The following is a 26626-nucleotide window of genomic DNA, read 5'->3' on the forward strand; positions in this document are numbered from 1 at the left end:
GATATACCTATAGTAAAATATCACAGACTATGTAAATTACTCTTTGGCTATGCAAATGAGCAGGGCTGCAGAAGTGATGTTTAGACAGTAGGGTGCCAGGAACTATAATAATCTCTACCTTTCATTGAATGTAGACTGAGTGCTAGGCACTGTGCAAAGTTCTTTGCATACATTATCATTTAATCTTCACAACAACTCTATGAGGCCAGTATGACCCCTATATTTTAGATGAGAAAAGTGAGACTTGGAGAGTTTAGGTCACTTGCTAAGGCCTTGCAACCAGTGGGAAAATGACAGATTAGGATTTGAACACAAGTCTGTTCAACTCCAAACCACTATGACACTATGCTTTGTCATCCAGGAGTATTGTTACTGGAACCCCAATGTTTTCTCCTTGAGTCAGCCTGCCTGCAGACACTGGCCCAGAGAAATGCACTAGCAGGAATTTGCAGTACAAAAAGAAAAAATAGATTAATATTGAATTGGTCAGTACAGATGTGGGGAGTTAATTAATGCTCTAAAAATTCAACTCCCACCCTAGCCAGTGTGGCTCAGTTGGTTGTGCGTCTTCCCATGTACCAAAAGGCTGCCAGTTCGATTCCCCATCAGGGTACATACCCAGGTTGCAGGCTCGCTCCCTGGTAGATGTGGAGGATGCACCCAATCGATGTTCGTCTCTCACATTGATGTTTCTCTCTCTCCCTCACTATTTCTCTCTCTGTAAAAATCAATACATATATATTTTTAAAAAATCTGACTCCTTAATGGAGTGTAGGTTATATATTATATAGGGCAATTTTTCAAGATACCATGGGTTAGGGATACTGATTGGTTGGAGGTGAGGTGAGGGTGATGAATTACTTCTTCAGGTCTTGAGGACGGTTATGAGGTCTTTTCCTCTGTCTGGTCTAATGAGAAAATAGCCAGGGGGTGGTTGTGGTTCCACCTTAGGGCTCAGGAACTGAAACATAACTTAGGTCAAGATAACTTTAGCCTGCCAGAGGTCTGGATCAGGTGACAATTAGTCAGGTCTGGGTTACTGTCTTCTGCTGCATGGGAGGTTGCTGAGTATCTGGGGGAAAGGCTTCGAGAGGTATATACATAAAGAGAGATATGATTTCTAGAGCTAGGATTTAAAACTAAATTTAATCTTGGCCCTGGCCTGGTAGCTCAGTTGGTTAGAACATCATCCTGATATACCATGGTTTTGAGTTTGATCCCCAGACAGGGCACATACAAGAATCAACCAATGAATGCATAAATAAGTGGAACAACAAATTGATGTTTCTCTCTCTCTCTCTCCCTCCCTCCCTCATTCCCTCCTTCCCTCCCTCCCTTCTTCCCTCTCGTAAAAAATCAGTAAAACCCCCACAAAAACGAAATTTAATCAAAGACTTAGGGACCCTCGGTTTCAGTATGTAGGGGATACCAACTCTGCCCTCAGTCGTAAGTTGAAGGCATAGGCATGTATGCCAGCAGACATTGACCATCCTCTCAGACAGACAGCTCTCCATCACTACCACCACACCAACATATTGAAAGAAGCTCAGATAAAGTGCTAACTGTGGACTGGAGTGGGCAGGGAAGGCTTTAGGAGAAAGCTGAGTTTGAGCCAGGTCTTAAAAGATGGATCAGCCCTGGCCCGGTATGGCTCATTTGGTTGGAACATCATCCCATACACCAAGAGGTTTGATTCCTGGTCAGGGCGAGTGCACAGGCAATCTATCAATGTTTCTCACATTGATTATTCTCTCTCCCTCTCCCTTCTTCTTCTCTCTCTCTAATCAATTGAATGAAAATGGAGGGAGGACACTCCAAGCAGAGGAGGCTACAGATGCAAAGAAGAGGAGATGGACATGTATAAGGCATGCATGGAATGGAAAGTGCATTGGGGCCTGATAGAAAATCAAATCTAGAAAATCAGATATGGAAGGCCTGAAATGTTCTCAAATCTGCTGTAGGAAGCAAAAAACCTTAATAGGAATATATATATACTAGAGGCCCAGTGCACAAAATTCGTGCAGGGGGATTGTGTCCCTCAGCCCAGCCTGCACCATCTCCAATCTGGGACCCCTTGAGGGATGTCCGGCTGCCCGTTTAGGCCCGATCCTACTGGGCAGCCGGACATCCCTCTCACAATCCATGACTGCTGGCTCCCAACTGCTTGCCTGCCTGCCTTCCTGATTGCCCCTAACCGCTTCTGCCTGCCAGCCTGATCACCCCTAACCACTCCCCTGCCAGCCTGATTGATGCCTAACTGCTCCCTTGCCAGCCTGATTGCCCCTAACTGCCCTCCCCTGCAGGCTTGATTGCCCCCAACTGCCCTCCCTTGCAGGCCTGGTCCCTCCCAACTGCTCTCCCCTGTTGTCCTGATCGCCCACAACTGCCCTCCCTTGCAGGCCTGGTCCCTCCCAACTGCCCTCCCTTGCTGGCCATCTTGTGGCGACCATCTTGTGTCCACATGGGGGCAGCCATCTTGTGTGTTGGAGTGACAGTCAATTTGCATATCACTCTTTTATTAGATAGGATTCTAGAGGCCCTATGCATGAAGATTCATGCAAGAATAGGCCTTCCTTCTGCCCTAACCGGTGTGGCTCAGTGGATAGAGTGTCGGCCTGCGGACTGAAGGGTCCCAGGTTCGATTCCGGTCAAGGGCATGTATCTTGGTTGCAGGCACATCCCCAGTAGGAGGTGTGCAGGAGGCAGCCGATCGATGTTTCTCTCTCATCAATGTTTCTAACTCTCTCTCCCTCTCCCTTCCTCTCTGTAAAAAAATCAATAAAATATATTAAAAAAAAAAAAAAAGAATAGGCCTTCCTTCCCCTGGCTGCCAGCACCGGTTTCCCTCTGGCACCCAGGACCCGGGCCTTCGCTCTGGCTGCCACCTTCCACCTTTGCTCCAGCCCTGCCGCCCTCCTGTAGCTCTCTCCACCCCCCCCGACCCCCCCTCATAGCAGGCGTCCTGCCCTGCCCAGGCGCCTGTGCAAGTGCTACCCAGAGGCCCAGAGTGGCCAGGGCAGGGTGGAACACCTGCATCCCGTCCTGGCCACCACCATCTTTGTTGCATCAATTTGCATATTCCCTCCTTATTGGCTGTGGGCACCTCCATCTTTGACGTGGAGTGATGGTCAATTTGCACATTCCATCTTTATTAGATAGGGGATATATATATATATATATATATATATATATATATATATATTTCAGAGAGGAAGGGAGAGGGAGAGAAAGATAGAAACATCAATGATGAGAGAGAATCATTGATCAGCTGCCCCCTTCCCCCCCCACCCCGCCGGGGTCCGAGTCCACAACTCAGGCCCACACACATGTGCCCTGAACGGGAATCAAACCATGATCTCCTGGTTCATAGGTTGACACTCAACCACTGAGCCACACCAGCCAGGCCCTTAATAGGATTTTTAATGGAGATGGGAGGGTGGTAGAAGGAGAATATTTGGCATGCTTAAAATGATCTTTAGGAAGGCTGCAATGTTCAGGATGGATTGGAATTCGTCATTTAAACTAGATCAGATCTGGTTGATATTGGACTAGAGTAGCAAGAGGGAAAATGGAATAGAAGGAAGTGGATGTGAGAATGTTTTGAAGAAAAACACACACACTAGAAATGCTTGGCAACTAATTGCATTCAGAAAGAGGAAAGGAAAAGGACAAGAATCTGGGATTGGAGGTGTGGGTGGCCAGAGGAATAATGATGCCTTTGAGATCAGACTGAACTTGCTTTTGGTGACTGTGTGTGGCCTTTCTATGAGGGAGAGCAGGTAGAATGTGGAGCAAAGGACAGAAAAATAAGTGAAGAAGGATGAAGAGAAGAGCCTGGAAAGAATGAGGGAGGGAGAGAGAGATATCAGGGTATCAGAGTCAAGAAAACCAAGGGAAAGAGGGAGGAGGTCTCAAAAAAGTCAGAGGTGACCAAGGTCAGATAGTAGAGAAATGGCAAGATGAATCACAACAGGAAAGAGGCCACTGACTTTGAGAAAATCAATATGTTATCCCAAAGTAAATCAGTCTGAGCAGACTTTTTTCTCTCAACAAAAATTACCAAACAAACAAGGTGAAGGATACTGGAAAGGGAGTGATGATTCTGAACCAATGCAGCTAATTTTTCCTGAGTACCTTTAATGTGCTCAGGTTCAGGTGATGGCTGGACTCTATCCTGTTGACCAGGCAGGTATTATCAATGTCTTCTTAGAGAGGGAGACTGAAGCTCAAAGAAGTTAATTAACTTTCCCAAGGCCACATAATGGAATTAGGATTTCAGACCAGGTCTGCATGGTCCTAAAGCCCTACCGTTTCCCACCTTACCTCAGTGCTGTGCTGGAGTGTACACTGATGGCTCCATAATAATATCAACAGCTACCATTTCATGAGCACTTCCTAGGCACTAAGGACTGTACTAAATTATGTACATTAATTTTATTTTATGATACCCTTTGAAGTGGGTATTATTAATCATATTCTACAGATGGGTAAATTGAAGCTCAGAGAGGTTAAGAGATGACTAAAGTCACACAGCTAGACTGTGGCTGAAGTAAGGTTTGTATGAAGCTGTGTGCTTCTATTGCCTCTCAAGAATTTTTCTCTTATTTTTAATCCTCACATGAGGACATATTTTTCATTGATAAGAGAGAGAGAGTGAGAGAGAGAGAGACATTGATGAGAGAGAAAAATCAATGTGAGAGAAACATCGATGGTTGCCTCCGTATACACCCCAACCAGGGAATGAACCTGCAACCTAGATATATACCCTGACCAGGAATCGAACCTGCAACCTTTTGGTGTATGGGATGATGCTCCAACCAACTGAGCCATACCAGCCAGGGCTCAATAATTTCTTAAAGGAAATTTCTACTTGGGACCCCCTAGCTAGTGTGCCGAAGCTTTGTAAGTCAGTAATTGTATAAAGCCAGTATCACATGCTTCCTGGGCGATTTTCAGTGGTTCAAATGTTGAGCTTCTGGTGGCAGACTCCCTGGATAGCATCAGTATCGCTCAAGACTGCTCTGTTGAGTAGCAGGGCTTTCTATCACATTCCTTATTTCACCCTAGGGATTGAGAACAGTGGTTTTGAACTTGCTTTTCATCAGGGCTGGAGAAAGCATGAGAGTTCATCCATTGCCTTAATTGTCAGAAATGTTTGGCAGAATCAGGCACTTGTGGCTGGCTGGTGCCTCTGCCTGGCAGCCCCAGGGACTGGCATCACTTTTCCTGACTGAACTCGGCAGAAAGAGGCTGGCTGGGTGGCTAGAGGCATCTGCCTGGCAGTGAGACTGAGCTCCCATTCTCTCCCAGCAACCTGAACTGTGGCCTGGGCGAGACCCAGCGAAGGCACTCTGGTGACAGCAGCTCGGGTGGAGAGGAAGCAGGTGGGGAAATTTCCCTGCGGGGTTCTGGGCAGAAATAAGCAGGCGCTCTGTTGACACTGTGATTGGTAGGCTAGAGCCAGGTGGGGGCCATTAGGACAAGTGCTGCTCTTCTGCTTGGTCATTAGTCAAAGGGCCTGAGGGAGAAATGTCAGCTCTCCTGATCTGATATAATTTCCAGCCCCCTGCTGTATAACTGAGTGATTCTCTCCACGCCTGGTCAGTGGCAGATTTTTCTCAAGGTGAAAGCAATTAGGCCTCCATCTCCTCCTCCCCGACTGCTGGAAAGCAAAGGAAGATGGAAGGGGAGCTGTCCCTGCTTCTCCCAAGGTCAGCCAGGGTGCCCGGGCCTCTTCCAGTAATTGGCTCCCCGACCTGCTCTTACCTCTCACAGGTTGCTGCGGTCTCAGCGAAGAGCGCAGTAGCTGCTGCTTTATACTTCTCTCCAGAACAACAGAGAGGACATCTCACCCTGCCCTGGGCAGGGAATTAACTGGAACACTGTGAGGCCGCCTGGGCAGCACACCCATGGAGCTGAGCCGCTCCCTCCTCTCTCTGAAATATTCAAAACCAGGCAGGAGGAAACTCTTTGGAAGGTGGGAGAATTCATTGGTTTGGTTAACAGTTAGGCCAAGCACTCTGCTAGGAGTTCCTGGTCCCTGTCTTCTTGGAGCAGAGGGGAGCACCGGGGGTGCAGGAGCTGGAGGGGTGGGAGAGGTAATGAGCAGAAAATTACTACGGTGCTGAACTTCACAACAAAAGAGGGGAGGATACCACGGGAACCTGATCCACAGTAGAAGTCAGGGAAGGCTGCTTGGAGGAAGAGACTTTTGAAAAGATAAAATCTCATGGTCAAATGTTTAAAGGTAAAAAGGGCAAAAATGGGAAATAGAAGCTCCTGCTTATCCCCTACCACCCTCCCTAGTGGCAACAGCTGTTAATATAGTGTTCTGTACTTTCCCAGGAATTTTCCATAGATAGTGAAGAGTAAATAAATACCTAAATATGGCTCTCCTTTGAAAAACAATAGGATTGTGTCCTGCACTCATTTTGCTGGTTACTTTTTTTCACTTCACAATATATCCAGTGCATTGTTTTATGTCACTCAAGAGAACTTTGCCTCATTCTTTTTTAAGGCTGTGTGTGGTATGAGGAAATGATTTTTAAGAGGTAAAACATGAAGAATGAGTGAGATTAGGAGGGCAGAGAGGTGGTTCTTTAAGGAAGGGTCTAGGAAAAGAAAAACAACAAAGATCTCCCTAACTAGACCTCCTAATGTCTCCCTTCCTACTGTTTTCAGACCACCTCCCTGCTCCCCCCCCCCCCACCACATTTTTCCCATTCTAATTTGCAAAGCCAGTCAGTTCCCTTCATCTTGCCCTATCCCTGGAAAGCTTCATTCTTCTCGCCAAAGCAACTTCTTAGGTATTTTCCTAAATAGAGAACCATCTACCCAGAGAAAAATTATGCCGCTCCCCCAACAGACAGAGGTAGCTGCAGGCAGTTGTGGTTTTGAATAACAGTTAAGAAAAAAAACTCACATAAAGCACCTGGCAGTTCACAAATGGTGGTTGGTTGGTTATTAATATTGTTATTTACATGGTCTGATGGATGAGTTGGCTGCTGCAAGAACCCATCCTTCGTCCTGGAGCACCCACCTCTTGGTTGGCAGTTTTTAAATGCAGAAATGGTGTTTCACTTTTCATTTGTTTCTTTAAAAAATATTTTTATTGATTTTTAGAGACAGAGAAGGAAGAGAGGAAGAGAAACATCGATGTGTGAGCAGAACTTCAATTGGCTGCCTCCTGCATGCCCCCTACCTGGGATCTAGCCCCAAACCTGGGCATGTGCTCTGACCTGGAATCAAACTGAAATCTATCGGTACACAGAACGACGCCCAACCAACTGAGCCACATTGGCCAGGCAGGTTTTGAGCTTTTTATTGTTAAACTTAAAATCTTTAATTTCCACAATAAAAAAAATTTCAAGTAAGGTTTTACTGAGCCAAACATGCTAGCCAAAAGACCAGTGTTGGGGCATGGAGTCTAAACTGTCAGTAGCATGCCCAGGCATGTCCATCGCCCCAGAGTTTTACAAGCATTTTTATACGTTGAGTAGGGCCTGAAAGAGTTTACATGAGCTATAGGCAAAGGGGTGGAAGAAGGTGAAGCGGGCCAGCTCTGAGCTTGCAGAGTCCCCATCAAGAAATGATTGCTCCTAGATGATTGGCGTAGATGTGGGCAGCAGTCTGGAAAGCCCACCTATAAACAAGCAGAGGCTCCTGGAGTTTGATGGTGTCTGGCTAAAATAATCTGCAGAGATAGCCACCTGGAAATTAATCTGAAATCCCAACACGCAAAACAGGAATGTGAGAAGTCCTTTGTTAGCTGGCTCGCACCCATTAACAGACAGATAGTTCTGTCTCTTTCAATCTCTGGCCACTGGAATTTAATGTAGAACATCTCAGAATATTTTTCTTATCGATATAAATGGAATCACACAATATGTATTCTTTTAGGTCTGGCTTCTTTCATTCAACATTATAGCTGTAAGATTCATCCGTGGCAGTACTTAGTTCTGTGTGTGTGTGTGTGTGTGTGTGTGTGTGTGTGTGTAGCATAGTGCCTATTGAATGAACATATAACAATAGACATTTGGTTTGTTTCCAGCTTTTTTGCTCTTCTGAATACTGTTATGAATGTTCTTTCACACATTTATATAGCCAAGAGAAATAAATGCTTATTTCTCTTGGCTATGTAGTTGTGAGTAGAATTGCTAAGTCATAGAGGATACATATATTTCACTTAGTAAATACTATCAATTTTCCAAAGTGGTTGTGCCAATTTACACTCGTATCAGTGTTATGTGGGAGTTCCAGTTTTTCTACCTCCTTGCTAACAGGTGATAACGTCAATCCTTTTTTAAAAAAAAATTATTTTATTGATTTTTTACACAGAGGAAGGGAGAGGGATAGAGTTAGAAACATCATGAGAGAGAAACATTGATCAGCTGCCTCCTGCACACTCCCCACTGGGTATGTGCCCGCAACCAAGGTACATGCCCTTGACCGGAATTGAACCTGGGACCCTTGAGTCCACAGGCCGATGCTCTATCCACTGAGCCAAACTGGTTAGGGCTCCTTTTTGTTGTTGTTGTTAATCCTCACTTGTGGAAATTTTTGCCACTGTTTCTCAGAAACAGTGGGAGGAAAGGAGGGAGGGAGGGACGGATGGCAGGCGGGAGGGAGAGAGAGAGAGAGAGAGAGAGAGGTGAGAGAGACACATGGGCTGGTTGCTTCCCAATCTGGGGTGGGGAGCAAACAACAACCCAGGTACGTGCCCTTGACTAGGAATTGAACCTGCGACCCTTCGGTGCTCCAGCTGACACTCTAACCACTGAGCCAGAGCTCATCAAATTCTTTTAATTCCAGCCATTCTGGTGGATGTGTAATGATATCTTATTGTTTTCATGTGTTTACACTAATAAGTAATGATGTTATTTTCATATGCTTGTGTCATATGCTCATTGGCCATTTGGATCTCCTTTTCAAAGAGTCTGTTCAACCTTGATCTTCTTGCCCAGAGATGCCTCACCCACACTTACTAGTAAGTGTTGATTCTTGTGCTGATCACATCCTTGTGCTGCCTCCAGAGATCCTGCTCCTAAACTCCACACCCACACATCCAGCTGGCTTTCGATATCTCTAACAGGATGATCCCCATGCCTCTCAAGATCACTTGCCAACTGAAATCTTCATCTCCTCTGCCGCCCCAAATCCATTTTCCTTCCTTTCCTCTCAGGTCTACTTCATCATCTGGCCCATCATCTTCAGCTCACACATCTCAAGAAATTTGCATGACCTGTTTCCCTTCCCCACCCCATCCCCCTCCTTGCCCTCAGACCTCCTTCTCAAGTCCCATCTTACATGCCACTTCCTCTGAGCTAGGTGTTTCCTATGCCCTCCTCCAGCACGCGTTCCTTCCCATCATGTCACTTACCACGCTGTGTTGTAATTACCAGTATCATTGCCTGAATCCCCGAATCAGACATCTGTTGTCTTTGCTTACTCAGCATTCATCCCTGCTCCTTTTCCCTCTCATTTTCCCTGGGAACCATCACTCCATTCTCAATCTGTGTGGTCTGGGTGGGGCTGCACAGAAGGGTGTGCATATCACCCAGGCCTTGGTCCGTCAGCATATTCCATTCTTAAGCCCCATGACAGGGTCAGTGTTAAGCATGGAATTAAAGTAGTTTATCAGAGCCAATCTTAGAATTTTCACTGGAACAACTGGGAAAGAAACATGCTTTTTCTGAGGGGGTTCCAGACAGGCTAAGATGAAAGCCTGGAGCCAATGGCAGCCATCGTGCCACCACAAGGACAAAGGCGGCCTGAGAATGGAGGAACCGAGAGAAGAGCAGGGTCAAGATGTGAAGACTAGTCCTAGCTGGTTTGACTTAGTGGATAAAGTGTCGGCTTGCGGACTGAAGGGTCCCAGGTTCGATTCTGGTCAAGGGCACATGCCCAGGTTGCAGGCTCGATCCTCAGTGGAGGGTGTACAGTGGATCATTCTCTCTCATTATTGATGTTCCTCTCTCTCTCTCTCTCTCTCTCTTCCCCCTTCCTCTCTGAAATCTATAAAAAATACATTTTTAAAAAAATTAAGATTCCTTAAAAAAAATATGTGAAGAGACTGATTCCCACAGACATTTTGAGCCCCTGGATCAACCAGCATGAAGTCCATCCTACCAGTCAACTCTCAATTAAGTGAGCCAATAAATTTCCTTTTGCTTAAGCCAATTTGTATTGGTTTCAGTCACTTGTAACAAAAAATGTCTGACTAATATACTCCCCCACTAGACTGCAAACTCCATAAAGGCAGTACTGCCTGGCATGTGATAGGAATTTAGCAAATAGGGATTTAAGGAAGGAAAAATGGAAGCATTCTTCCTCTTCACTTTGTTGGATCCTTCCTTCTGATATCTCCTGCCAGATGACACTCCAGCTATTTATCCTCAAGTCTACCCTTGCTGCTCTGAGGGTGGCTCATTCATTCTCAGCCATGGATCTCTGCTCCCTGATTCCTTTTAAGTTTACTTGCCTGTCCCACTAAAGATTCTGATGGCTGTTCCTCAGCTGTCTGCTCTCCAGAACCTCTTTGCTGGTCAATCTAACCAGCCACACCTTCTAGGTGGAAGATTTCTCTTCCGCATTACTGGAGCACATAGATTCTATAAAAAGCACTCCTCTACAGCCTTTTGAAATTTTAGTGCTTTGATGGATTTTGTAATTATTTTTACCTAGCTTTATTTTCTAACTACAGAGTAGTAGTTGTTAAAAGCACAAGTTCAGGAGACCAACTCCAGGGTTTGAATACCAGCACTATCAGCTGTGTGACTTTTAGAAAGTTACTTAACCTCTCTGAGCCCCAGTTTCCTCATCTATAAAATGGAGATGATAATAGTACTTACTTTAGAGTGTTGTTGTGAGAATTAAATTAATTGATAATGTAAAAAGACAAGGTTACACTGAGGGAAAAGTCGCACATGGGACATTTCACAAAGGAAGTGAAAACAAGGCCAGGTTTCTAAGTTACTAACAATGGCTTAGCTGGTTGTGGTAAATGCCGCAGAATTATAGCCTGAGTAACTTACCAGTAACTTCTAATGAGTTCCCTTGTCTTTATTTTATCTGCAATGTGTTCTTTTTTATATCCTTCCCTGAGGATATGTTTATTGAGAGGGGGCGGGGAGGAGAGAGAGAAACACTGATGTGAGAGAGAAACATTGATAGGTTGCCTCCCGTACATACCCCGACTGGGGGACTGGGGATCAAGCCCACAACCTAGGTATGAGCTCTGACTGGAAATCGAACCTGCAATGTTTTGGTATATGGGCTGACACTCCAACCAATTGAGCCACAATGACATCATTAGTGAAATTATTTTCAAGGGTTTGGAATCTCACTGGGGTTCAAGAGCCAGAATGGTGGCCAATAACCATAAAGGGACGGTGGTGTTTGCTGCAAAACTTGGGGAATAGCATTCTTTATACTGTACAGAGTATGTATTTCATTTGCATAATAGTTAGGATCTATGATTCCAGCACATGGATATCCATGTTACAGAGAAGATATATGACCTCCTCCAGCCATTACCAAACTCTGGAACTGCACATAGCTGGGACAAGGTAAACATTGCAGTTTTAAGAGCATGGGCTTTGCAGTTGGTCATATCTGGGTTTAAGTCTTATTACTGCTTTTTGCCTGCTTGTGTGAACTTAAACTATTAATTTAGCCTCATTGAGCCTCTATTTTCTCCTCTGTAGAAGTGGATAAAGTAATTGCTCCGAAGTTTGTCTTCTGGCCCAATAAAAGGATTGCCAATCACAACATATGCTATACTTTGACAGCACCAACTTTACAAGGTGGTTGTGCAGATTAAATGAGATGGTTCCTGTAAGGCAGTTTCTCAGCACTCAGTATATGTGAGTTGCTATTCTTAGTTATTTTACATGTGGAAGTACTGATAATCATCATCACAATAGCAGGAGAATGTAGAGTCAGGCGAGTTAGTGAGGAAGGCTTTCTGAGGAGATCCTAAGGTTTAAACTGGATTTGAAAAGTGGGGAGGGACTTACTTTGGCAAAGATTAGGGTGAGTGTTCTGAGAAGAGCGAGCAGGTGTCTCTGTGACCAAAATGAGGTACTTGGATGCAGCTCAGCCCTGTCCTCAGGGCACTGTTGGGCCCCTGCCAGTAGTGGGGAATCCCAGAAGCTTCTCTGGCTTGGCTGCAGAAGGAAACAGACATCTCCCACCGAGAGAAAGGGAAGTCACGGAGCTGCTGTCCGGTGGTGCCCGAGATTGGGGCCAAACCGGACCGTGAACCAATTTCTGTGTGAGCAGGGGAGCTGGCAGGGTGAGGGCCTGAGAGTCGCTAGCCCAGGACTCCTTGGTCATGTGGGCAGCTGGGCTGGAGGCTTCTTTCTCCCTGCAAAGTTAGCAGGGCTGGTGCAGTGGCTTCTTCCCAGATGCTCAGAATCCCTGTCTTCTATGTACCATCCTTTTGGGCTCTTCTTCAGGGAAGGAAGGAGAGTGCTGCACAGGGAAGACTAAAGGGAACTCTGAGAGTTCTAAAACTCTGGCCTGGGCTTCCAAAAGGTCATCAGGGGACTGCAGGACAGCCAGCCAGACCAGGCTCTGCTGCTTTCTTCTTCTTTTTTTTTTTTAATATATTTTATTGATTTTTTACAGAGAGGAAGAGAGAGGGATAGAGAGTTAGAAACATCGATGAGAGAGATACATCGATCAGCTGCCTCTTGCACACCCCCTACTGGGAATGTGCCCGCAACCAAGGTACATGCCCTTGACCGGAATCGAACCTGGGACCCTTGAGTCCACAGGCCGACGCTCTATCCACTGAGCCAAACCGGTTTCGGCTCTGCTGCTTTCTTGTTGGGCAAACTATGTCCTATCTGCCCCTCCAGATCTACACTTCACCCTGTTCTGGGTCTGACTTGTTTCAATACCTCAGCAGACCCCTTTGCCTTCTGGCTTCAGACTGGAGTCAGACAATGGGGAGTCTGTAGATGAGAGAGACAAGAGGAGAGAAAGGTCAGGATATTTTTTCCCTTGGCTCCCTCCATAGGCTGGCAGTGTGCCTTGATCGACAGTCACTGCTCTTCTTAAGGAGGCCCCGTCTCCAGAACTCCCTCCAGATTCAGGGACCAGCTTCCCACTGTCCTTCCAGGCCTAGGAGTGGCGACAGCTCCATGTGGTTCTCCTACACTGCCTACATCATCATCAACGAACCCCTTCAAATTATTCTAATGTGAGTGTGCTATCTGTGTTTGGTTGGGACCCTGACTGATACATTTGCCAAATAAGGATTCTTTTGGTGTCTCAAGGAGAGAGAGAGAGAGAGAGAGAGAGAGAGAGAGAGAGAGAGAGAGAGAGAGAGAGAGAGAGAATATGAATATAAATGAGTGCCTCGTTATTGCCTCATATACCTGAAACTTGAGGAACAGACGTTAGACATGTCTGTTCAAGTGTTTAGGCAAGAGCTCAAAATTTGCAGGCTTCAGTTTCTTTCTCTCCTTTAGCTCTTGTTTCCTTTGGATTTGCTTTGCACTCAGACACTCTTTCCACCTGGGAATCCGTAGTAGCTCCAAGCTTATATCCTCTCAACGTCAGGTCTGAAACAGGTTCATCTCTCTCCTAATGGATTCAACAAAGTTCCAGCATTCTCATTGACTTGGCATGGGTCTCAAGTTCACTCTTAAACCAATTCTTGTGATTGGAGGGATGGAATAAGCAATTAGCCAGGCCTGGGTCACATACACTCCCCTGGAGCTTGAAATAGAGGTGTCAACCCCACTGTATCAAATGGCCTGAAGGCAGGGGAAGGTGTTTAAAAAGAGAGTGGCATGGATGCTGAGTAGGGCAAAACCATGAGTCTATGCTACTTGGCTGTGTGAATTTGGATGTGACCTCTGAACTTCTTTCTGTGCCCTCTTCTCCAAGAGTACTAAGAATATCTAATGATTACTGAGCAGTTACTATGTGTCAGGTATTACACTAAGGACTTTAGGTGAATCTTTGGTAGGTACCATTATTTCCCCCCATTTATAGATGAGCAAACCAAGCAGGGTTGTTGTGAGGTTTGAAAGACATATAAGAAAAATAATAGCCCTAGCTGGTTTGGCTCAGAGGCTAGAGCATCAGCCTGTGGACTGAAGGGTCCTGGGTTCGATTATGGTCAAGGGCACATGCCAGGGTTGTGGGCTCAATACCCAGTAGGGGGTGTGCAGGAGGCAGCCGATCAATGATTCTCTCTCATCATTGATCTTTCCATCTCTCTCTCCCTCTCATTTCCTCTCTGAAATCAATAAAAATATATTAAAAAAAGAAAAACAATAAAGCCAACATTTATTGTGCGGCCCTGAGCCAAATATTCTACATGGATTCATATTTAATCCTTGGAACAACGCTCTCAGCCCTGGAAACACAGCACAGCCCCTGGTCCAGTAGGAACTCAATGGCAGCTTCTCTCCCCTTATGCTCCCTGACTTTTCGTGTCGGTTCAAGTATCTTCCCAGTGGTGGCCATCCTAGATTCTTCAAGGTTGCCCAGGGTCTCTGAGCTCTTTTTCCTGCTACTTAGAAGCTGAGAAGAGACTGGAGAAGTCCTGATGGGTTGACAGGGTTCAATCAGAGGAGGGCAGGTGGGAAAATAGGCATGGTGAAGTGATTGATTAGCATCACCCAGTCAGTGTTTTTCCTCTGAGCAGATTTGGACATTTTAAAACATCTCTAGGGGATTGGGATTTACCCTATTGGGTAAGTGAGAGGTAGAGGGTTGATGAGTTCAAGACTTCCCAGAAAGCTGATATAAGGACCAGATACACATTCTGGTTTGCGCTTCAATCCCCTTGACGGCTTTCATCCTGAGGCTAGTTGTCTATCTTTGTCTTGTCAGGTGCCAGGACCTGATGATTTTCCCAAATGATTGTTGTTACCTAAGAGGTTCTTTGTTGAAATCTTTGACCAAGTTTTGTCCTTTGGGATTGAGGGTAGGGACTGTATCTTTCATTTTGTGTGTGTGTGTGTGTGTGTGTGTGTGTGTGTGTGTGTGTGTGTGTGTGTTTCCAGCAACTAAATGCTTAATGTTTAATCAAACTTAATAATAGTGATAATTTATTCAGAGCCTCCTGTGAGCCTGTTACTGATCATTACATTTAATCATCACAACAACCTTGTGGTATAGCTATATATTTTTTATCCCTATTTTACAGAAGAGGAAAGTGACTCTGAGAAGACAGGTGACTTGTCTAAGGTCTCAAGGCTAGCAAGTAGCTAAATGGCAAGCTAGTAAGTGCTTGAAACGCTCTCTTGAACTCCAGCTAGGCACCTCTAGCTGCCTATTTGACACATTCCCTGGACTGAGTTCCTGGTGTCCACTCCCCACAGCCTGTTCAGTTATTTGCAACTGCATCTGTCAGTTGCTCAGGACAAAAACCCGAGTTATCCTTAACTTCTTCCTCACACACCTAGCCCTAATCCATCAACACACTCCTTTACCTCTACCTTCACAATACCTCCAGAATTGACCACTTCTCACCCTCTCTACTGCTGCCTTCTGGTCCAAGCCATCGTCATCACTCACCTGATTATTGTGATATCCTGCCTCCTCACTGGTTTCCCTGTTTCTGCCTTTGCCCTCTTTAATCTATTCATGACAGATTGACATGTCACACCTCTGCTGGAAACCCTTTAATGGGTAAATTGATGACTGAAAGCAAAAGTTCTTATTCTGAGCTGCAAATGGTATTCTGAGCTGGCTTCCTGAGACTTCTCTCACCTCATTTGCAGTCTCTCCCATCCCCATCACTCTGCTATACCCACTTTTCCTCAGACCATGCATTCTCTCACTTCAGAGACTTTGCATATGTTGTTTACTCTGCCTGGAAATCTCTCCCCCCAGATACCTTTTCCAGATCTCTTTCAGGTCTTTACTCCAATGTCATCTTCTTGGTAAAGCTTTTCTTGGATACCCTATGCAACATTTTACACCCTCCACTGATATTTCCTATTCTCCTTCCCTATGTTATTTTTTTTTCCTTTTGGAGACTTACCACCATCTAAGATAATATATCTATTCTGGATTATGTCACTCAAAAATGTATGCTCCATTATAGCAGATTTCTGGTCAGTTTTGCTCACTGCTGAATCTCCAGCTCCTTTAACAATGCCTGACACATACTAGATGCTTAATAAATATTTGTTGAGTACATGTTTACTTATGTCTTTGTTGAGTGAATTTAGAAGGAGAAATGAGGTCTGCTGACTCATTCCATTGCTCCATCCTACCTCTCCAAATTCAATGTCTATAATATACAAGGTTTGATGGTACTCATCCCACACCCCCCGTGCTGCTGGGGTTCTGGGGACTAGTCAATAAATAGCACCCTCCTTGCTTGAAAATGTTCTGAATCATTTGAGAAATAAGACAAAGGAATAAGGCATATGGGGACCAAAATACCAGTCTTTTTATTGAAAACACACACACACACACACACACACACACACACACACACACACACAACTGATCTTGAAGATAGTGGCTATGTCTATGGATTGGTGTGCTTCCTAAAATCAATCTCAGAATTAGACAAATTTTACCACCAATTCATTGGTAGTGCTTCATACTGCAGGACCTAAGGCATAGAGAAATAGGCATACCTGTTCTTCCTCCCAAACTCACTTACTAGTAAGTCACTTCTCTCCTTTTAGGGGAGGAGTGAGTTGGAGGCAGAAGGAAGCCTATGGATGCCTTTCCCATGGAGGAAACAATGAGGATGCATGTTTCTTATTTAACAATCCCCAACTCTTATTTTAAAACTAGAGGCCTGGTGCACAAATTCGTGCACAGGTGGGGTCCCTTGGCCTGGCTGGCGATCAAGGCATATCGGGGGGCTGGCTGACTGGGGGGAGGGACCCCAGGAGGTTGGCCGGCCGGGCCCCCCAATTGGGGTCCAGGGTGAGTGACCATGGGAGGTTGGCTGGCCATAGGGGTGGAGGTAGGGGCTGCAGGAGGTTGACCGGCTGGCACCCCCCCCCCCATCAGGGCCGATCAGGGGGTTGGCTGTCAGGGGTGGGAAAAGGCCACGGGAAGTTGGCTGTGGGAGCACACTGACCACCAGGGGCAGCTCCTGTGTTGAGGACTGCCGCCTGGTGGTCAGTGTGCATCATAGTGACTGGCCGGCCAGTCGTTCTGGTTGTTCCCGTCGGTTGGCCATAACGGTCACTTAGGCTTTTATATATATAGATAACAGCTTTATTGATATATAATTCACATACCATAAAATTCACTCTTTTAAGTATAAAAGTCAGTAGGTTTTAGTATAGTCACAGAGTTGTGCAACCATCACCATTCTTTAACTCCAGAATGTTTTATTGCCCCAATGTCCTTTGAAACACAAAAGTTTTTAATGTCTACAGAGTCCAATTTATCTCTTTTTTCTATTGTTGCTTGTTCTTTTGGTGTCATATCTAAGAAACTATTGCTTAATCCAATGTTAGGAAGATTTACTCCAATGCTTTCTTCTAAGAGTTTTATAGTTTTAGCTCTTACATTTAGATCTATGATACATTTTGAATTAAATTGTTTATATGGTGTAAGGAGGGGTTCAACTTCATTCTTTTGCATGTGGATATCCAGTTGTTGTCTCCACACTCTTGTCTAAAATTAATTGATCATACATATAAGGGTTTATTTCTGAATTCTCATTTCTAGTTCACGAATCTATATGTTTACTATTATTTTTAAAATTCTCAATCGAGGAGTGAGGATATTTTTTCCATTAATTCTAGAGATTGGAAGGGAGGTGGGGGGAGAGAGAAACATTGATGTGTCAGAGACACATTGACGGGGCAGGGGATCGGACCTGCAACCCAGGTACGTGCCCTTGACTGGGAATCGAACCCACAATCCTCCAGTGCCAGGCTGGCCAGGGCAATATGTTTATTCTTTTTATTGTTGTTGTTAATCCTCACCTGAGGGTATTTTCCCCCCATTGGTTTTTTTAGAGAGAATGGAAGGGAGGGGGAGAGACAGAGAGAGAGAAACATTGATGTGAGAGAGACACATCGATTGGTTGCCTCCCACATGTGCCTGGTCTGGGTTTGGGGATCGAGCCTACAACCGAGGTATGTGCCCTTGACTGAAATTGAACCTGGGGCCCTTCAGTCTGCAGGCCGATGCTCTAACCACTGAGCCAAACCAGCCAGGGCAAACATGTTTATTCTTATGCTAGTACTACAGTCAGACTTACTGATTGTTAAACACTTGCTTTTTAATTCTTAACTGTGAATCTTGAAGATCATTCTATAGCAGCGCATACAGATCTACCTCATTCTTTTTAACAGCTGCAGACTATTCCTTTTTGTCCAAATGTTCCCATACTGAGGGATATTTAAACTATTTCCAGTTTTTTACTGTTACCAACAATTCTGCAGCAAACATCCTTGTATTGATTTATTTGTACATGTCAAGCTGCTTTGGGAAATACTTTGAAAAGTAAAAGAACTGTATAAGAACAAGGTTTTTATGATTAGGAGGTTTGCTGTTATCTTTCTGCAACCCTACCTTCTACTTTCTGGAACCCCCAGCCTTGACCATCAGTGCTCTCAATCAGACAGGAAAGTGTGAGGAAACCGATCATTGTCCCACTAGCAGAGAAGTGTGGACAAGGAACCCGGAAGGCTGGTTAACCTTGGAAGCTCTGAAAGGCCAGAGCCAATCACTCACTGTCTAATTGAGACAATGATAGCTGAAGCAACTTCCACCTGTCGATCTTATGTAAATCCTTGCTGATTGGCTATTACTGGCTATGGGTGGATCCCAAACCTTAATAAAAGGGATTGCAAGGCCAGAGCGCGTGGTAGTCCTCCCCCTAGAGGTGGGCTCCCGCCTGGCTCCCAATATTCCCAAATTAATACTTTTCTAGTCTCTTTCATTTGTGTGCGGCCTCCTCCAGAACCCCAACCCTGAACCTGAACCCTGAACCCTGAACCACGTGGGACATGAAAGGGGTTCCCACAGGAAAGCTCTCCATCACTGGCTCTAGCAGTTGGAATAGAGTGTCTCCTGGGACACTGGCTTGGAGTGAACAGCACTGTTCAGCAGTTATTAGATTCAGCCTGGCTGCTCCCAGGTCATGGCCTGTTTTAGTCTGGAGTGCTGAGCTACTGATGCTGGTGTGCAGCACATTGATGACTGCAGTAGCTAAGAGCCATGCCTCTGGGATGACCTTGGCTGTCAGGGTGCACTGGGTGCTGTTTTGCTCTATCAGGCTCTTATGTCTTCTGACCAGGAGAGGGCAGTATTAAGCTGCCTAGCACTTCTGCCAGGCTCATGGAAGGCTCTTCACCCAGTACAAGTTGTTTCTGTCTGGAGCAGCACCATTAAATCTCTTTATTCTTGAAGAAGGAAGATGTGTTAGAGGAAAGTTGGTAGAATATGCGTTGAGGATAATATAGGAGAAAATAAAATCAAGGTAGCTTCCCTCACCATGAAAATAGCTTTATTTTTTCTCATAAATATAATGTACACACACTATAAAAACTTCAAACAATACAAAGAAGTACAAAGCAGAAATGAAAAACTGCCTGAATCCCATGGCATGAAATAACCACTGTTCACATTTTTGGAAGTATTTTTGTAACCTGCATTTTTTTTTACCTGGAAGATGTGGACATCTATTCTTGTCAATACCTTTAATGTTTGAGGCCTCAGGACCTGTAGGTACATAAATGCTTCTTAATTTTTCCACCTGTGTTACCCCAAAGGCAGAGAAGATGAATGAATGCATTGCTGAGCAGGCGGTGTGTGAGATAGTGTGTGGTGCTGAAATGTAAGAGAGAGGGAAAAACTTCTTTGAAATTATTGGGATTTTACCTTTAAAATTCAGATAAATTTTGTATTATACCCCATAACATTAAAACAATTTTTAAAAATCCTTACCCAAGGATATTTTTCCATTGATTTTTAGAGAGAATGGAAGGTAGGGATGGAGGAAGGAAGGGAGGAGGAGGAAAGAGAGAGAGAGAGAGACATCGATTGGAGAGAGAGACATCAGTTGGTTGCCTCCCACATGTGCCCCAACCAGAGCCAGAGATCCAACCTGCAACCCAGGTACATGCCCTTGACTGGGAATCAAACCCGTGACCCTAAAGTGCCAACACTCTAACCACTGAGCACACTGGCCAGGATACCTCATAACATTTTGCATTCTATTCCATGTTTATTTTAATTTTAAAATATTGTCTTTTCTCTTTCAAATCTTTTTATAACATTCTATTGTATGTATGCACCATAATCTACTGAGTAAAATGCAGTGTTTGACATTTAAATAATTTACAATTTTTCTCTAATATAAATACTATTGCAATGAGCATTCTTATGTATATATATATTTTTCTGGTCTGAGTACATGAATTATTAGAATAGAGTTCTAGAATGGGCACTTTTAAATATTTTAAAACATATTTTTATTGATTTTAGAGAGAAAGGGAGAGGGAGAGAGAGATAGAAACATCAATGATGAGAGAGAATCATTGATTGGCTGCCTCCGCACGCACCACACTGGGGATCAAGCCCACAACCCAGGTATGTGTCCTGACCAGGAATCGAACCGTGACTTCCTGGTTCACAGGCACTGAGCCACGCAGGCCAGGTGTAGAATGGGCACTTTAAAAAATAAAAATATCCTCTTCCTCCTCAATGCTTTTGAAAAATTGACACAAATGAAATGAAAAAAAGGTGCCGATGGGGATAGGGGTTGTCCCTTTAAGCTTCCTTTTCTAGTCCTGGCTGGGATTTAAGGGTGGATTGGCTGTAGGGTTGGACCCAATGCTTCTCCAGTATTTAGCACATACTGATTACATTATATGCTAAATACTAGCTTCTTGGTGCCTGTGCTGTGCTAAGCTCTTCTTTCCACCTTATCTCATTCAGTCTTCACAACAACCTGGGAGCGTAAGCATTCTTATTCCATTTTACAGAGTGGGAGCCAGTACAGTGAATCCAGGTGTTTTGGCCAAGGTTACACAGCTAGTAATTAGATGTGGGGGTGTCTCAATTCAGGAAGCCAGGGTCTTTGTCAGCCTAGTGAATAGGACATCTTGGCTGCAGACTTGTTCCTAGGACAGTTGTCTACAAACCTTTTAGTTACAAGACAAAACAAAACAAAACCTCCACAAACATTAAAGCTTTTTTTTTTTTTTTTAAAGGGAGGGTGATGGTGGGGAGAGAATTCTTTGCACACAGAGAAATCTCATGCAACCCAAGAGGAGAAGTAATTAGTCTTATGAGGGATAAGGAAGCAGCTCACTCTTTGTTGTTCTCTTCTCTCTTATTTATTCTCTCTCTCTCTCTCTCTCTCTCTCTCTCTCTCTCTCTCTCTCAGAAATCATAGCCTCCAGCCTCTGCTTCCACGTATGTGTCAGCCTCATTCTTCTTCAGCAGATCAGTTTCTCTGCTGTTCCATGACTATGACCTCCCCCCTGCTTCCAATTTTACATTTTATATTTACAAGTTTAAGCATGCAGCTCAGGCTGAACTAGGATCTCTCAGTGCTAAACCTGAAACCCCAGGAGAGAGAATCTGATCTGATTATGCCGCAATGCGTGTCCACTTCTGGTTCAACCAGTTGTAGCCTTGGGACGCAGGGTTCAGAGGTACGAATACGGCTGTTAGTCTAGTCTGTGGGCAGGGGCAGTTCTTTGAAAAAGGGGATCATTGTGGGCTGGGAAGATTCCTACAAAAGTGTATGTCTCTGTCTACTATAAATCCCTATCTATAAAATCCCAACATTAATCAGCACTCTTTGGGATATAAGTGACAGAAACTCAAGATGACTTAAACACAAAAAGGGAATTTATTGCCTCTAAGAGAACAGTCAAGGGCTTGGCTTCAGGCACCGCTAGAGCCAGTTGCTCAAAAAATACTATTAGGAACCTATCTCTTTCCATTTTTTAGTTAGACCTTCTTCTGTTTTTGCTTCATTCCTAGATAGGCTTTCTCCTCACGGTGATAATATGGTCACGAGTAGCTCGAGGCTTATATTCTCATGACTTCGCTTCCTTTGTGGAAAGCAAATTTCTCCTTTCCAATCATTTTAGCTCTGATTGGATTTGATTGACTTATAAGCCCATTCTGAACCAATCACAGTGACCAGGGGATAGTTTCATCTGATTGGCTAGCCCTGGGTCGCACAACTATTTCTAGAGCTGACATTGAGTGGAATGGGGGAAGGACAGTTCCTTAAAGGAAAAATGGGGTGCTATTACCAGAGGTTCCAGAAACTACTATTTTAAAACAGTGAATTGAGCCCTGACCAGGTAGCTCAGTTGGTTAGCACGTTGTCCCCATATGCAAGGTTGCTGATTTAATCTTCATCGGCACGTACAAGAAGTAACCAATGAATGCATAGATAAGTGGAACAACAAATCCATTTATCTCTCTTTCTCTTCCCATCCTTCTCTCCCTCTCTCAAATCAATCGATTAAAAAAAAAAAAGCACACACCAAAACAACAGTGAATTGAAATTTGCACCAATATCCTCCTAGGATATGGTGAGAGAAGGGTGAGGAGATGCCTTTCATTCTTTTATTCAATATACATTTATTGAGGGTTCTATATGTGCTCGGTATTGTACTAGGCTCAGGATACAACAGTGAATCAGAGAGGCAAGATCTTTGTTCTCATGAGCTTAAATTCCAGTAGTGTACCAACAAATAAATGTTTCTTGAGCACCTACTGTGTATAAAGCACTGTGCTCCAACTCCAATTCCTTTCCTTCCCTCTCCATATAGAGAGAAAAATGTCGCCTTTCCCTCTAGGATCTTACAATACACCAAAGCAAATAAAATCATGATAAGTAAGAGCAAATGGTAAATGCCCAGAGAATTATACAAACAAGAAGGTGCTTTGAGAGAGAGAGGACTGGGCTGGGAAACAATACTACTACCACTGCTAATGGCAATAATAATAATGGCTAACATTCATTCAGTGCTTACTGGGTGCCAGGCACTGTGGGAAGAGATTTCTGAGCATCTCCTTTAATACCACTAATGACCCTATACAGAAAGTACCCTATTTGCCCAGCCGGCATGGCTCAGTGGTTGAGTATTCACCTATAGACCATGAGGTCATGGTTCGATTCCCGGCCAGGGCACATAACCGGGTTGCAGGCTTGATCCCCAGTGTGGGGCATACAGGAGGCAGCCAATCAATGATTCTCTCTCATCATTGATGTTTCTCTCTCTCTCTCTCTCTCTCTCTCTCTCTCTCTCTCTCTCTCTCTCTCTCTCTCCATCTCTCTGAAATGTGTGTGGGTGTGTATGTGTGTGTGTGTGTGTGTGTGTGTGTGTGTGTAAAAGTACCCTGTTTGACAGAGGAAGGAACTGAGGCTCAGAGAGATGAAGTGACTTAAGAACACACAGCTGGGGAGTTGCAGAGTCAGCACGTGAACCCAGTTCTGTCGGACTTCCGAGCCCATAACTTTATTACATAGTCCTAGGCCTGAGTAGTACAAGGGCAGGAGGTGTTGGGTCAGGAAACATGGGCATGTGGTCAACGTGAGGGAAAAGGAGCCTGCAGGAATAGGCTTTGTTTTCCCCTCTACGCAGAGGGCTGTCTCTGCTTCTCCATACAAATGGCAGAAAGTGGCTGTCCCCAGCTCTGGGTCCAGGGCCTAAACCTGACTCTGATGCCGATTGTAAACTGGCAGCCCTGTAGGCCAAATATGATGCACAAGATATTCTTAGCTCGTGGCATTTAAAAGAATGAATTAGTGCCCAATATTCAAAAATTGGGAAATTTCACATAAAAATCTGGAAAGTCAGAATATCTGTCACGTCTGGACCTATATCCCTATGGCAACCATCTGCTAAGCAGAGTAGCAGCTGCTACTTTTAGACAAGGAACAGACTCTCCATTTGCCACAATTGCCCATTCCCCATTGTCTCTCATTGGGCTGTTTCATTCATTTTCATTGCTGATGTGACCCTTGGGAACATGATTAGAGTCACTATGTCCCAGTTTCAGAGTTCCAGGAGATAGAATTCAGTCCAGTTTGGTCAAATGTACACCTCTGGTTCAAAACACCGTGGTGATAGCAGGGCAAGCTTCGGTAAGGTCAACATGGAATCTAGGGGCACCTCTTCAGCAAGATGTGTGGGCAACCGTGGGTTTTCAGGAAAAGGACTGTAGCTGGCCAGGCACTCCAAGATAAGTCTAGTAGAAAGGGGAAAAAGCTCAGACCTAGAGCCCACTTTTAAGGTGTGTAATAGTCTAGGCTTCAAGTCATGATGAAGGCCTGAGCTGAAGCAGAAACAGGGATGGAGGGGACAGGGGGAGATTTATACAATGTTAAGAGGATCATGATTTGTAGGCAGGACAGGGAGAGGGCAAGGTGACCTTTGAGCCTCTGGCTTATGTAACAGGGTAAAATGTGGTGTCATTCATCAAGATCAGGAGAAAGAGCAGGTTTTGAGGGGAGCTAAAGAGTTCAGTTTGGGGCATGTTGTGCTTGGGGTCATGCAAGAAGAGCTGCTTAGTAGGCAGATGGCGTTTTGGGGGAAGATCTGGGCTGGAGATATGGTCTGGGAACAGCGAAGAGGTGGATGTTAAAAGACTTGGGCACCGATTAAACCTGGGAGGGGCCATGAAGAATAGAAGAGAAGGGGAGTAAGAGCAGGACCACTGAGGAACAACATTTAAGGGATGGAAAGCAGCCAGTACCAAAAAGTGCAGTTGCAGAGAGAGGAGAGCCAGGGGGCTGTGGCTCCAGAAGAGAGTGTCAACCGATGTTTAGAGAAGACAAGGAGGAAAGGCCTGGAGACGGTCTTTTGGATTTGGCAATTAAGATCATTGATGAGTGTAATGGGAGCGGAGTGGTTGGGCAGATGTTACAGGGGCTGAGAAAGGAGTGGGTAGGGAGGATGGGAGATAGGGTGTAAACTCTCCCTAGGACTGGGGTGTGGAGGGAAGGAGAGGGTTTGTCCTAGAGGGCAAAGAGTTTGTGTCAAATAAGATTCTATGGGAAGGCCTGGCTGTGGGTAGAAACCCAGGTATAATTAATGTCTTGTTCTGTGTATTGGGTGGGGGGGGTGGGGGGTGGGGGGTTGGAGGGTGGGGAGGTTTAGGAAGGCCTCAGCTGCCAGGTGCTGTCTTGTTTACGGAACCGTAATGAAAGCTCATCCTAGGGGCCAGCAAAGGGAACTACCCTAAGAGGAGGCCCAGACTCTGTGGCTGGGTTTCCCCCACTCTGCATCTAATTTCCTTGATCCACTGATTATCTTGGGCCGGTTTTGCTGAATGACTCAGGAGCTTGAGCAACCTTTGCATACTGGGTTTCAAAGCTCTGGGGGAGGGAAAGTCTGATTCTTTCCTGATAACCAAGAAACAGTCATTAGATATTGCAAGAAGGACAACTAGCCCCACCTTTAGGAAAAAAAAGGGGGGGTGTCTCTAAACATTAGAGAATTCCAGCGTTTGGATCTGGGAGCTGATGCTGGAGTGCTTTTCCTCTCTGCCTCCCCCCGAGTCTTAATAAAAATAATAATATCTAATAGTTAATGAGTTCTTTTATAATTGTCAGGCCCTGTTCTGTGGGGCTTTATCTCTGACATTAAGTACTCTTATCCCATTTGACATGAGAAAGTTGAGAGTTAGAGAGGTGACATGACTTCCAGTAACTGAAAGAGCTGAGAATGGACTGCCACAAGCCCATGTTATTTTTAAAATTTGTTATTATTTTTTACTTATTGATCTTAGAAAGAGGAAGGGAGGGAGGAACATCGATTTGTTGTTCCACTTATTTATGCATTTATTGGTTGATTCTAGTATGTGCCCTGATCAGGGGCTTGAACTCACAGCCTCGGTGGATAGGGGCAATGCTCTAACCAACTGTGCTATCTGGCCAGGACACAAGCCCATGCTCTTTACCACTGTGCAACAACACTGCACACCTCAGGAGGTCTCTTGGTGACCTAGCCAGGCTGTGGAATTGATGAAGATCCCAGGCAAATGGCTGGAAAACACGGTTCTTAAAAGAACCTTCTCTCCAGTTAGGATTTCTACTGGGAAGGAAGGGACAGGATCCTCTGAGCTAGTTCTGAGGCTCCTGGTTACCTGAGACCCCTTCCATGGCTCCCTCCCCTGAGCTTCTAAACTCGGTGATAAAGGGCCTATTCATCGGGCCTCCGAGAGCTGGGTCTGGAAGCTGGCCCTGGCACCGGCCAGCCAGTGGTTAGTCCCTCCCTCCTTGAGCCTGCTTCCCCTGCCCCTCCTTCTGGACTCAACACCTGGTATCTCTTTCTTCTGTCCCTGAGCCCAGGGCGCGTGAGGCCCAGGTAGGTACAGTATCACTTTCTTCCTAAACTGTCCCCAAAGCAGGGACAGCTTGGTGTGCTGCCCGCTCCTACTGTCGGTGCATACTTCCAAGGGTTCCTGTGGAATCCAATCTCCCGTAAACACCCAAAGAGGAGGAAGTGGGCCAAGCAATGAGCCTGCGATTGCATCAGGGCTGACGCACTCCCATTGCCTTTCCCCTCTCTCAGTCTCCAGAGGAGCCCCATGGGACCAAGCCCAGGCCCTCTCCCCTTCATTCAGCCTAGCAGAGAGGCTAAGGTTAAGGCAGAAAAGTAATATTTACACAGTGCCAACCAGGCGCCATGTAACAATA

Source organism: Cnephaeus nilssonii (genome assembly GCF_951640355.1).
Source record: "Cnephaeus nilssonii genome assembly, chromosome: 7".
Taxonomy (NCBI): domain Eukaryota; kingdom Metazoa; phylum Chordata; class Mammalia; order Chiroptera; family Vespertilionidae; genus Cnephaeus; species Cnephaeus nilssonii.